Below are 12,148 nucleotides of genomic sequence, written 5' to 3'. Positions count from 1 at the left end.
GCTGTCTTTTTAGCCGAAACTTATGGACAAAAACTTTCTAACCTTCTCATGAACCTTTCCTAAATCACACCACAAGCTGCAATGGGCTTCCCATCGCCTCGGAAGCATTTTCTGTCTCTGGCTTGTAGCACGAGAAGTAGTCAAGGAGTTCTCTGTCTTTAAGGATCTCATTACCACAGCACCTGACCTCAGAGACTCTCTACAAGTCACTATCCTTTAATATTATCGGAGAACTACCACTCATCCTGGAACTCTGAAATCTGCCAGGGATGAATACACAGGTCGGTCCCTCCAAATTCGTCAGATTGGGATTTCTCGCCCACTCAAGTCCCAGTTTGCTTGAACGCGCTGAAATTTTCTGCTCTGCTGCAGCTCGGCACAGGGAATAACTAATCGCATACAGCATACAATTAAAGCAAGTACATTTATGAATGGTTAGTAGGGGGAAAAATAAATATGGCCCATTATAAGTGAACAGTTAAATGTGCACAAGTTGGAGCTCAAATCTTCCAAAAATTATACTCATCGATCCACAGTTAACTACAGCGCCTTGGTTCCAACGAATCAGGGTCGCCTCCCGTTCGAAACCTACGTCCGGTTCTCCATAGTTCCCTATCTCTTCATTTCCGCCGAACAAAGGCAAAGACTCCCACCGATGTCAGGCACAAGAAAAGCCCGCTCGCCCAGCCTTCTCTCCTGACTGGATGACACAGTAACCCTAGCAATTCATTTAACGATACTTTATTAATAAATGCACTTTCAGCTTTGACCATTGCTCTAGCTGCATCTTTAAGGTGGAGGCAACTATTTTGCGAACTGTTTGAAAATAGTTCTGCTCAAGGGTATTCTAATGTGCACTTGCAGTTGTAACAGGTTTGCGGAGGCGCGCGGATTAGGGACACACACGGGATTGGAGTTGCACAGGAATTTGGGGGTACCTGCAGATTTGAGTATATTCGCAAATTTAAGGGGTGCACACGAAGTTTGGCACGTTGGTAGTTGGGTAAGGTGGCAATTGTGAAGGTTATCTCAATTATAGTTTATGAAATGCACATTGAAAGTTGAATTTTGTTCTCCCTATTATTTAAGCATGAGTCGGCTGTTTGGTAAACAGTTGAAAATGAATATTGCTCTGGCATAATCTAATTTTCATGTGGGCTGTCAGCGGATTTGGGTTTGGTCTCAGATTTGGTGGTGTGCACAGATTTAGGAGTATATCGGCAAATAAATATGTACAGAGATTTAGTGGTCTGTGCGGGCTTGGGCGTGCCAGTCGATATGGGTGCGAGCGGATTTGGGGATGGACACGGCTTTAGGAATGTATTGGTGCATATGGATGCACACGTATTTTTGCGTTTCGGTAGAATTGGGAATTTGACGAATCACAAAGTTGTTTCATTCATAGATTTTACATAATAATTGCACTGCAAACTTTGAAATTTAAATTTAAACATTGAACTGCACTTTAAACTTGTGAAGACAGATATTTTGTGAAGTGTTTGAAATGATTCTTTCTTTGGCATACTCCATGTGCATACAGGGAGTACTTTTGGGGGTGTGCACGGATTTGGTTATGTCTGTGGATTTTGCATCGTGACGAATTTCAAGTTTGTTTAATTTATAGGGACATTATTAATAAATGCACTTTCATTTTTTCATATCTGTTCGAAATGTTTTTTTAAAATTGGAGGTTGCTACTCAAGATTTGCACACGAACTTTGGGTTGCGGTTTTTAATGCAAGCTTCATTGCTCTATTTGACACGATACTTACTCTAAGATAATCCAATGTGCATGTGCGCACTCTTATACATCCAGATTCGGGTGTGTCGGCCGATTTCGTGTTACAAACGCAGTTTGGGGTGCGTGGCGATTTTCAGTATCGAGGCAGCCATTTTCTGAACTGTTTGAAATTATTCCTGCTATGAAATAATCTATGATGCTTGTGGGTGTGTCCGCATGGTTGAAGTGTGCACTGCTTTGGAGATTGCGCAGATGGATATTGGGAATGCATAGATTCTCGAATATGGCGGTTAGCACTGCTTTGCGGATTGTGTAAATTTAGGGGTGTGTCGTCAAATATGGGGTGCACAGATAATGGGGAAATGATGGGTGGGTGCACATAGATTTGGTCATTCTCGGAAATGTAGGCATGGCTTGACGAATATGGGGGTGCGCACGAATTTGAGGTTATATCCCGATTCAGTCAATCAGGAGTTGCAAGCGAACAGGGTGCATGTGGAGTTTAATGATGAAAAAGCGATTTACTGAACTGTTTGAAATGATTCCCGATCTGAGATAATCTATTAGGCTTGTGCGGGTGTCAGCATAATTGGGGTACACACTGATTTTGGGATTATGCATGTTTAGAGCGGTGTAGGCAGATATGGGGAGGCACATTGGTTTGGAGATGCGAACAGATTAAGTGATATGTACGGCAATATGGGGATGCTTACGGAATTATGCTGATCACAGGTTTGGAGAAGTGGCTTATATGAAGGTTGATGTAAATATAAATGATTTCATAAACTCTGCACTTTTCTTGTTATTTCATGTTGGAGCCAGCCATTGCGTGAACTTTTGAAATGATACTTGTTCTGGGGTCAGGAATGTGCATGTGGGGATGTCATCGTTTTTAAGATACGCAGTGAACTGGGAATTGCATAGATTGAGGGATGTGTCGGCTAATATCGGGGTGAACATGGATTTAAAGTTTTGCGTGCTTTTAGGGATGTATTCTCCAATATGGGGGTGCGCACAGATTTGTGGATTGCACGGATTTGGGTGTTTGTCGGCAAATACGGGGATGCGCACGTTTTTGGCTCGTGCACACGGATTTGCAATGTGCGCAGATTTAGGGACGTTTTTGAATATGGGGTTACACCAAGATTGCAAAGTGCCGGCCAATCAGGAGTTGCAAACAAATTATTGGTTGCGTGACTATTTCTACTGCCGAGACAGTACGAATGGGTTGAAATGATTGGTGGTCTGTGTCAGTGGCTGCGCACCGAATTGGGGATAGCGCAGTATTGGGGAAGTGGCGGCGAATATGGGACCCATGGAATTACAGGGAAGTTGCTAGCGTAGGTGTTGCATTGGCGGGTCGGCAGAAAACAGAAAGTGATAATAAAGGAATACTTTTTCGGCTGGCTGCCAGCCAGTGGAGTTCCACGGAGGTCGGTGTTCCGATCGCTACTTCTTAGGATGTATGTCAATGATTTGGACGCTTTTATTAAAGGATTTGTGGCTACATTTCTCCATCATACAATGATAGTTGGAGGAAAGGAGCAGATGCTGTTGAGGCAATAGAGAGCCTGCAGGTAAACTTAGATAGTTTAGGGGAATGTGCAACTGTCAGGAACGGGGGCCGGATGGACCCAAACGCCGGACGCAGACACTGAAATATTCGGGGAGGACAGGATGGGGATGCAATGGCATGTAAAGGTTAATGCAGGTGGGGCTGGATCCAAGAGTCCAAACGAGGCAGGCAGGCAGGAGGATCCCAGAGTTCAGACGAAGCCGGCAGGCCGGCAGGCAGGCAGATCCCACAGTTCGGGGCAGGCAGGCAGATCCCACAGTTCGGGGCAGGCAGGCAGATCCCACGGTTCGGGGCAGGCAGGCATATCCCACAGTTCGGGGCAGGCAGGCAGATAGCACAGTTCGGGGCAGGCAGTCAGGCAGGTTCCTTATGGCGGGCCGCAGAGATCCCGGACAGGGCCGCCTAACAGGCAGGAACACAGATGCCTGGGCTAGTAGCGGACACCTCGGCAGGTGCGGGGCAAAACCCAAGGAAAACGAGGGGAGAAAAGGGTAGAAGTCCCCAGGGCGGGCTGCATGGATCCCGGGCAGGGCCGCCTGCCAGGCGGAAAACACAACGGCCTAGGCCAGTCGCGGACACCTGGGCAGGTGCGGTGCACAACGCTTACGGAGCAATAGGTGGAAGGGGCAGTACCTCCGCCGGGCAGAGGCAGTCCGACCGGACCCGCCCGACGGAGGTAACGAGTAGGAAGGGGCAGAGCCCTCGTCGTCCAGCGGCAGTTCGGCCGGACCCGTCCGACGGTAGCAACGGGTAGGAAGGGGCAGAACCCCCGCCGGGCCGCGGCAGTCCGGCCGCATCCGCCCGACGGAGGCAACAGGTAGGAAGGGGAAGAACCCTCGCCGGCAGCGGCAGTCCGGCAGGAACCGCCCGACGGAGGCAACGGGTAGGATGCTGGGTCCAGCATAAGCAGCAAAACTACAGTGATCCACCGGGTACTTTGGTAAATTGGGAGAGGCAACCGACAGCGTGGCAGCGCAAGCAAGGAGAATAATGCGCAACAGCGGGACCAGCGCACAGGAGAGAATCAGAGGAACTGGACCAACCGGATAGAGCATATACGGAACAGTCCAGCAACCAGGGTAGGACAGGATTCCAAGCAGGGCGGCAACCAGGGCAGAACAGGATACAGAACAAAGCGACCACCCGCTCGGTCTCCGTCCCACGGCCCCTTATAAACACCTACAGCCGAATTGGCCACAGGTGTGCCTCCTTGAACCGTCTGATCTTAACAGGCTCAAAGGGGCCGGGAGGGACAGCTGCAAGACCCGGAGTCCGGAGCTCTCGGACAGGATCGAGACCCGGCACGCGGTTTCCGATCCGAACCGGACCCTGACAGTACCCGTCCCTCTAAGGGAGTCTCCTGGCGACCAATGCGGGGCTGCAGGGCCAGCGACGGTCCGCGGGGGGGTGGAAATATCCAGAACAGAGAGGACCCCAGGGTAACAGGAACTAGCCTCCAGTGCCTGTGTTGCTGGGTCCATGCGTGGGGCTGGTCGTTCTGTGAGGAACGGAGGCCGGATGGACCCAAACGCACGACGCAGACACTGAAGTACTAGGGGGAGGACAGGATGGGGATGCCATGGCATGTATGGATTGATGCAGGCGGGGCTGGATCCAAGAGTTCAATCGAGGCAGGAAGGCAGGAAGATCCCAGAGTTCAGAGGGTGCAGTCAGGCAGGCAGGCAGATCCCACAGTTCGGGTCAGGCAGGCAGTTTCCTCATGGCGGCCGCAGGGATCCCGGGCAGGGCAGCCTCCCAGGCGGGAACCTAGAAGCCTGGGCCAGTCGCGAACACTTGGGAAGGTGCGGGGCACAAATCCAAGGGAAACGAAGGGAGGAAAGGGTAGGAGTACCTAGGCGGGCCGCATGGGTCCCGGGGAGGGCCGCCACACAGACGGAAAACACAGAGGCCTGGGCCAGACGCGGACGCCTGGGCAGGTGCGGGCACAATCCTTAGGGAGCAATAGGTGGAAGGGGCAGAACCCCCGCCGGGCAGCGGCAGTCCGGCCGGAAACTGCCCGACGGAGGCAACGGATAAGAAGGGGCAGAACCCCCCATTGGATAGCGGCTGCCCTGCTGGACCCGCCCGACGGAGGCAACGAGTAGGAGGGGGAAGAACCTCCGCCGGACAGCGGCAGTCCGGCCGGGTCTGTCCGACGGTAACAACGGGTAGGAAGGGGCAGAACCTCCGCCGGGCAGCGGCAGTCCGGCCGCATCCGCCCGACGGAGGCAACGGGTAGGAAGCTGGGTCCAAGGTAAGCAGCAAAACTGGGAGAGGCAACCGACAGCGTGGCAACGCAAGTAAGGAGGATAAGGCGAAACAGCGGGACCGGCGCACAGGAGAGAAGCAGGGGAACAAGACCAACCGGATAGTGCATATACAGAACAGTCCAGCAACCAGGGCAGAGCAGGATTCCGAGCAGGGCAGCAACCAGGGTAGGACAGGATACAGAATAAAACGACCACCCGCCCGGTCTCCGTCTCACGGCCCCTTATAAACACCTGCAGCCGAATTGGCCACAGGTGTGTCTCCTTGATCCAGGCTGATTTTAACAGGCTCAAAGGGGTCGGGAGGGACAGCTGCAGGAACCGGAGTCCGGAGTACTCGGACCAGATCGAGCCCTGGAATGCAGATTCCGGATCGGACCGGACCCTGACAGCAACGAAGTAGCAAATGAAATACAATGTTAGAAAGTGTATGGCCATGCACTTTACCTGAACTAATAATTGGGCAGATTATTATTAGGATAGGGAGAAATTTCAAACTGCGGAGATGCAAAGGGACTTGGGAGCCCTTGTGCAAGTTATCTTAAAGTTAACCTCCAGGTTGAGTCGGTTGTGAAGAAGGCGACGGCAATGTTTGCATTCATGGCTAGAGGTATAGAATATAAGAACAGGGGTGTGATGTTGAGGCTCTATAAAGCACCCGTAGGTCCACAGTTGGAGTATTCTGTGTAGTTTCGGGCCATCTATTTTAGAGAGGATAAACTGACATTGGAGAAGGTTCCGAGATGATTCTCGAGAAACATTCCAGGAATGAAAGTGTTACCATCCCCTCTCGGTAAAACTGCTACACATCTCCAGTTATTGGTCAAACTGGAGCATCGTGCAGTTTTAGACTCGCTTTGGGAGGGATTGCGCGTTTTCTGAATGCAAAGGCATTTGTCACATATTTTTGCACTGTTACAAAGAAAATTGTAGATAGCCGAGCTCACGTTAACTGACACAAGTTTTCCACGTTTCAGGTATATTTCTCCAACTGTTACAGAAATCCCTGGAATGATCCAGAGTCCAGTGATTTAGTATGGAATTCTACTAATGTAACAAAAATCATAGTTCCTTGGGCCCGATTCTGGTATTACTCCAAAATTTTGAGTGAAATTTCTGTTGATGTAGCGATCACATCAGTGCCTTTTTGTTGTTTCTTGTCCCACATAATTGAAGTAATTTTGCTGACTTTACTGAAACCGTAAAACAACATTCGCTTACCTGGCTGCAAAAAAAAATAGGCACATTTACCAGACATACAGCATAAATAACATAGAAATGCATCTGAACTGTTGTCAAACCTTACAATTCGATTTGCGTTTTACCTACGGAGCCGACCATTCAATGTAAACAGACCTTTGACTCAATTCTCCAGCTGCTCCCTTAATTTCCTCTGTGACAGAGTGTAGATACACGTGTTGGTGCAGGTACAGAGAACTTGCAACATGAACCCAAACTGTTGCAGATATACGGCGCGGTATTAAAATATTTGTCTGGGTAAAAGTAATTTTGAATTTGTCAATTAATAGTATATACAATAAAGGGGATCCACAGCAATATGAAATTGGCTGACAGAGCAAACAACAAAAATATTGATTTTCTCCTGTTCTTCACCTCTGTATCATTCTTTTTCTCTCTGCTGTTCCTGAGTCCCCGGCGAACTCTGTTTGACGTGAAAATATGACTGACTATTAAAGCATTAAAAAGTAGAATCGAACCAATCGGCAAAACCGGTATATTGATAGTGGTGAACAACTGCTATGCTTTCAACGATGGCAAAGAAAGGTAATTTTTTTTGAAAATACATCGCCAGGGTACGTTATTAATGACAAGGTAAGGATCTACCATAAAGTCCGACGGAAAACACTTCGCACAACTGCCTAATCCCACAATTACCATCACAATAGTCGCTGAACTCTCTGTGCAGTACCGTTCCCGCAGCTTTTGACTACAGATCGCAATACAGCGATCGAAAGTGAAAGGCACTTTGAGCCAAACAGAACAGTCCCTGGTAGCAAGTTTCAGGACAAACGTCAGAGCACAAAAAGAGGTATTGAGCAAAGGAAGTGCATACGAATAAATATTATTGATCTCACAGATTACAACAGCAATAACAGCATCCAGTAAATCAGCTGCTGTCATTCCCACCAGGTGAAGGTAGATACATTTAGAGAGTTCGCAATTTCCCTGAGACAGGATCGCAATCACCACTAATTAACTGCAAGAAAGCAAAGAAGAGTTAGGTTCATGCGCCGAAATCACGATCATTTTTACTTGATGTGCCTGCCTAGAAATGTGTCGAATCTGATTGTGTGAACCTCAGACATCTGATCCTATGCCGGGTCAGGCAGGGTTCGATTCAGAGAGTGGAAATGTCCGGCCTCCGTCACTGTCCTTTGATTGCATGATAACGACGGACCCGGTTGACAACAGGTTTGCCAGTGGGCGATATATCGATCCCTTATCTGAACCGACCCATCTTTGTTGGTGAGTATACTGAAGGTTTTATATATTGCGGGAATAAAATTAACTGAGGGAGACTGTTTCTTCAGAGATGATTTTGGAATGAAGGGTCGGCAGCGCTAAACACATGTTTCGATGTACAAGTGACAACTAAACTTGAATCTTGTACATTGCAACGGAGACGCAGTATAAAGACTTTTACTCCCTCATGTTGTGAGATGGATGTAAGAAGTAAAATAAATCTTAACTAATCTAGTCTAAGTTTGTTCCGCCCAAGAAAAGAGGACACGGTAAAACGAAAGAGTTTTGCACCTTACTGTGGCAATTTCAAAGACATTTCCATAAATAAATGGGAGGGCGGTCTTTTATATGAAGACTAAGAGGAGAAAAACCGGGCAGCTCGCAGAGTGAGCCCCCGCGATGCTAAAGGTTTTGTTTTCATTTTAATAAACGTTTGAGTTACCAGATTAATGCAGAATCAGATTTAAAACAATACGCGCTGGTAAAGTATGAATATCGAGTAAGGTAACAAATCCAGAGGAAAATGAAAGCATAAAATAGAATATATATACTTACACCTAACCAGGTTTAAAACACTTCTTAGATGAGGCACAATCTGTAACAAATGCTACAAGCACAAACACATACATACAGTCGTAGCCAATTCCAGTTACTTACCAGGAATACTAATCGCTGCTATTACTGGATAGTAAATGCTCACGATGTAGTAAATTGCTGGATATCCCATTTTCTCTGAGAGTTGATGATCAGTTGAAAATAGACCAACTACTGACATCTACTGCTGTTTGCTTTGCAAGCTCTTATACCGGAGAGTAAAGTGGTCTCTGGCAATTAATCATATCACGTGTTTGGTCACTACACCGACAATCCACTAAGCAAACACCAGGTTTGTTTTAATTTATATGACTTTGCGTCATCGTGCAATGAAATTCGCTTCCTCAGAAGAATCACAAAATAAGCAGAATGTTTAATTTTATTTCCTGCCACCTTATGATCAAGGTAAGAAATTGGTTCATGAAGCTGCTGAAGAAACTGGGCAGATTGAATACTAGAAATTTCCAGCATAGAAATGAACTTGGATTTCTCACACTAACATACCAGCCCAACTCTCTTCTCACCATCAACATTTATGTCATTTCCTGCTGTTGTAATATTTTCATACATTGTTCACCCTATCCATGTTTCTCAAATTTTGCTGGACTTAGAACTTTTAAGAATTTCTATTAATTCTGAAGGGATGTGACTGCCAAAAGCAGATGTTTATTCATAGGTGAATCTGATTGTCATATTTTCCTCACTGGATTTTAGACACTTCGTATTTAAGGTAACCGCATCCACTGCAGCAAAGTGGCATGAAATGACAACAACTTTACTCGAGCTGTCCTTATGTGTGTGTGTGTGAAGCCTCATGCCTCAATATATCTCTAATAAATCATGTCGTATCAGTTTCTGTTATCTCCAGTCCCGTATTATTTTATTCCAGTCCATATTGCTAATAAATATATTGTATTAGAAGTCCAACGCCTGCACACAATTCATGAAAAGTTGTACGGCCAGACCTTGTTGTACAATGAGCGAAGTCTAACCGGGATATAGTGTTCTTTGTCGGAGTCTGAATCTTAACAAAATCTTGAGACATTACAATAGCCCGTTCTGGCTGTTTTAGTAAATTTTATTGTCGCCGTTAGAAAAAGACTGATCTTTCCATCGAAATCAGCAAATGAGAACTCGTCTTTTATATCTGTCTAAATGTTTCTTCCCTCTGGTGGGAACTGGCAAGCCAGCCAAAAGCGCTCTCGTCAAGCTGTACAGGCAATCTCCTGTGCAGTGAATGCAATGGATTTTAGAAACGTTGAAGAGCTCCAACCACACCAACGAGCTCAGAGAACGACTCACGGACGACTCTTCTATTATCTGCTATCAACAAAATTAAAGCTTATATATTAAACAGCATAGTAGTTTGTCAGTTTTGCCAAGATAACGATGAAGAGCTCGAACTCTTGCCTCTTCACAGTGATGTGCGTTGGCTGTCAAAATACTGTTGCCTAAAACGTTTCCTTGACATTTTTGACACTGTGGTTGAACTTTTGCACAATGCCGCCAGGGGCTTGGGAAACAAGTGGAACCCGCGGGTTCGGTGATTCCAGGGAAGACCATCTCTGGCCCCGCCGAAATCTGTAAAATCGAGCTGAAAAATCCCATTTGTGTGGATGCTGCGTGATTTGTTCCCCTGTTACAAATCAGTACCACGAAATAACAGACAGTACACCATATGCAATTAAACGATTTATCTTTATAATTTTTAATTTGACTAAAGGCTTAGTAAAGAAAAGAAAAATAAATGAACCCATTTTAATGAAACAATGTAATGTGCATAAGTTGCAGCTCACGGTTTCCCTTCCGCTGTTACATGGGCGTGACGGTGGACGAACCCAAGTGCAGAACACGGGCGCGGAGGCAGAGTCGGGAGGCGTTATTGACGTAGCGAACGTGGAATCGGTATCCAGGAGCGATGCCAGACTTAGAACTGGCAGTCCTAAGAACCATGAAACGTGGTTACTCACACCGGAGTCGACCAACGAACTGGCAGCTCCTTGTTGTGATCACAGGGTCTTTATCTTGCATTTTCTGATGGAAAGCAGGTGTGTGTAGTTAGCGGAACCTGGGAATAATTGGAAATTAAACGAAGAGATTGATACCCAATTCCTGAGGAAAATAGCAAAGGGGAATTGCCAGAATGGACCATGACAGTACCCCTCCCGCAATGGGCCTCCAGGCGATCCTCTAGGCCTGTCTGGATGGTCCCGATGAAAGTCCTGGATGAGGGAAGGGTCTAGGATGAAGAAGCGGGGGACCCAGCAAAGCTCTTCTAGACTGCACCCTTCCCAGTCTACCAGCTATAGGAAAACCCTGCCCCTACGGCGCACATCCAGTAGTCTTCGGACGGTGTATGTCAGATGGTTGTCGATGATATGGGCAGGTGGGGGAGTCTCAGCCGGGGGACACATGCGGCTGACGGAAACTGGTTTTAACTGGGAAGCGAAAAGTCGGTTGTATACGCATAAATCTTGTCAGTTTTAAGCGGACCGCTGCGGGATTGATAACACTTTCGAACTTGGAAGTGTTATCAACCCCGCAGCGAGGGGTGAGTTTTCTATGCTCGTTCTTCAGCGGGATGTCCTTGCATGAAAGCCCCACCATCTGCCCCGGTTGGTACTCAGGCGCTGGAGTCCGGTGTCCGTCTTCTTATTGCGTTTTGCTGATCTGAGTAGGGCCGTGAGTGTTTCCTCCCAAACCGATCGATATGGCTCTCAACAGACGGTACAAAAATCTGCTCTTCTTGCGCGGGGAACGGCGGGGTTTGGTACCCAAGCGAGCCCTCGAACGGAGACATCCCAATGGCAGAGCTCACCAGAGATTTATGGGTGTACTCAACCCACGGGAGGTGGTCGCTCCAGGTGGACGGTTTGTTTGCCATTACACAACGTAGCGTCGCCTCCAGGTCTTGGCTGAGCCGTTCCGTCTTATCGTTCTTCTGGGGATGGAAGCCGGACGACAGGCTGACCAATGCACCAAAGTCTTGACAGAAGGCCTTCCATACCTATGAGACAAACTGGGGACCTTGATCAGAGACGATGTCTGCGGCGGTTCTGTATAGGCGGTTCTTTGAGAAGAAGGCAGTTTAGGGAGGGCTACGAAGTGCACCGCCTTGGAGAACCGGTCTACCGCGGTGAATACGGTGCTGTTTCAATGTGAAGGGAGGAGACCGGTGACGTGGTCTAGTGTGATGTGCGACAAAGGACGACCAGGGACAGGTAGAGGACGAAGTAAACCCGCAGGTGGCCGTTGAGAGCCTTTTCCCCGGGCACAGATGGAACAAGCCGAAACACAGGAACAGGTAACTAGGATCCGGTCTCACACGGGGTGGAAGGCGAACCAAGACGCATGGCCCCATTGAAGAACCTGGGACGTGACGGAAACGGGCACATACAGGCGATCGCCGGGGTCGGGGTTATCCCGTTGGGCTTCATTTACTTTGAACTCGATCTCCCAAGTGAGGGTAGCAACCACGCAGGATGG

The sequence above is a fragment of the Hemitrygon akajei genome, chromosome 8, assembly GCF_048418815.1.
Source record: "Hemitrygon akajei chromosome 8, sHemAka1.3, whole genome shotgun sequence".
Classification (NCBI taxonomy): domain Eukaryota; kingdom Metazoa; phylum Chordata; class Chondrichthyes; order Myliobatiformes; family Dasyatidae; genus Hemitrygon; species Hemitrygon akajei.
The sequence above is the reverse complement of the archived record's forward strand: the minus strand, read 5'-3'. Positions refer to the sequence as shown.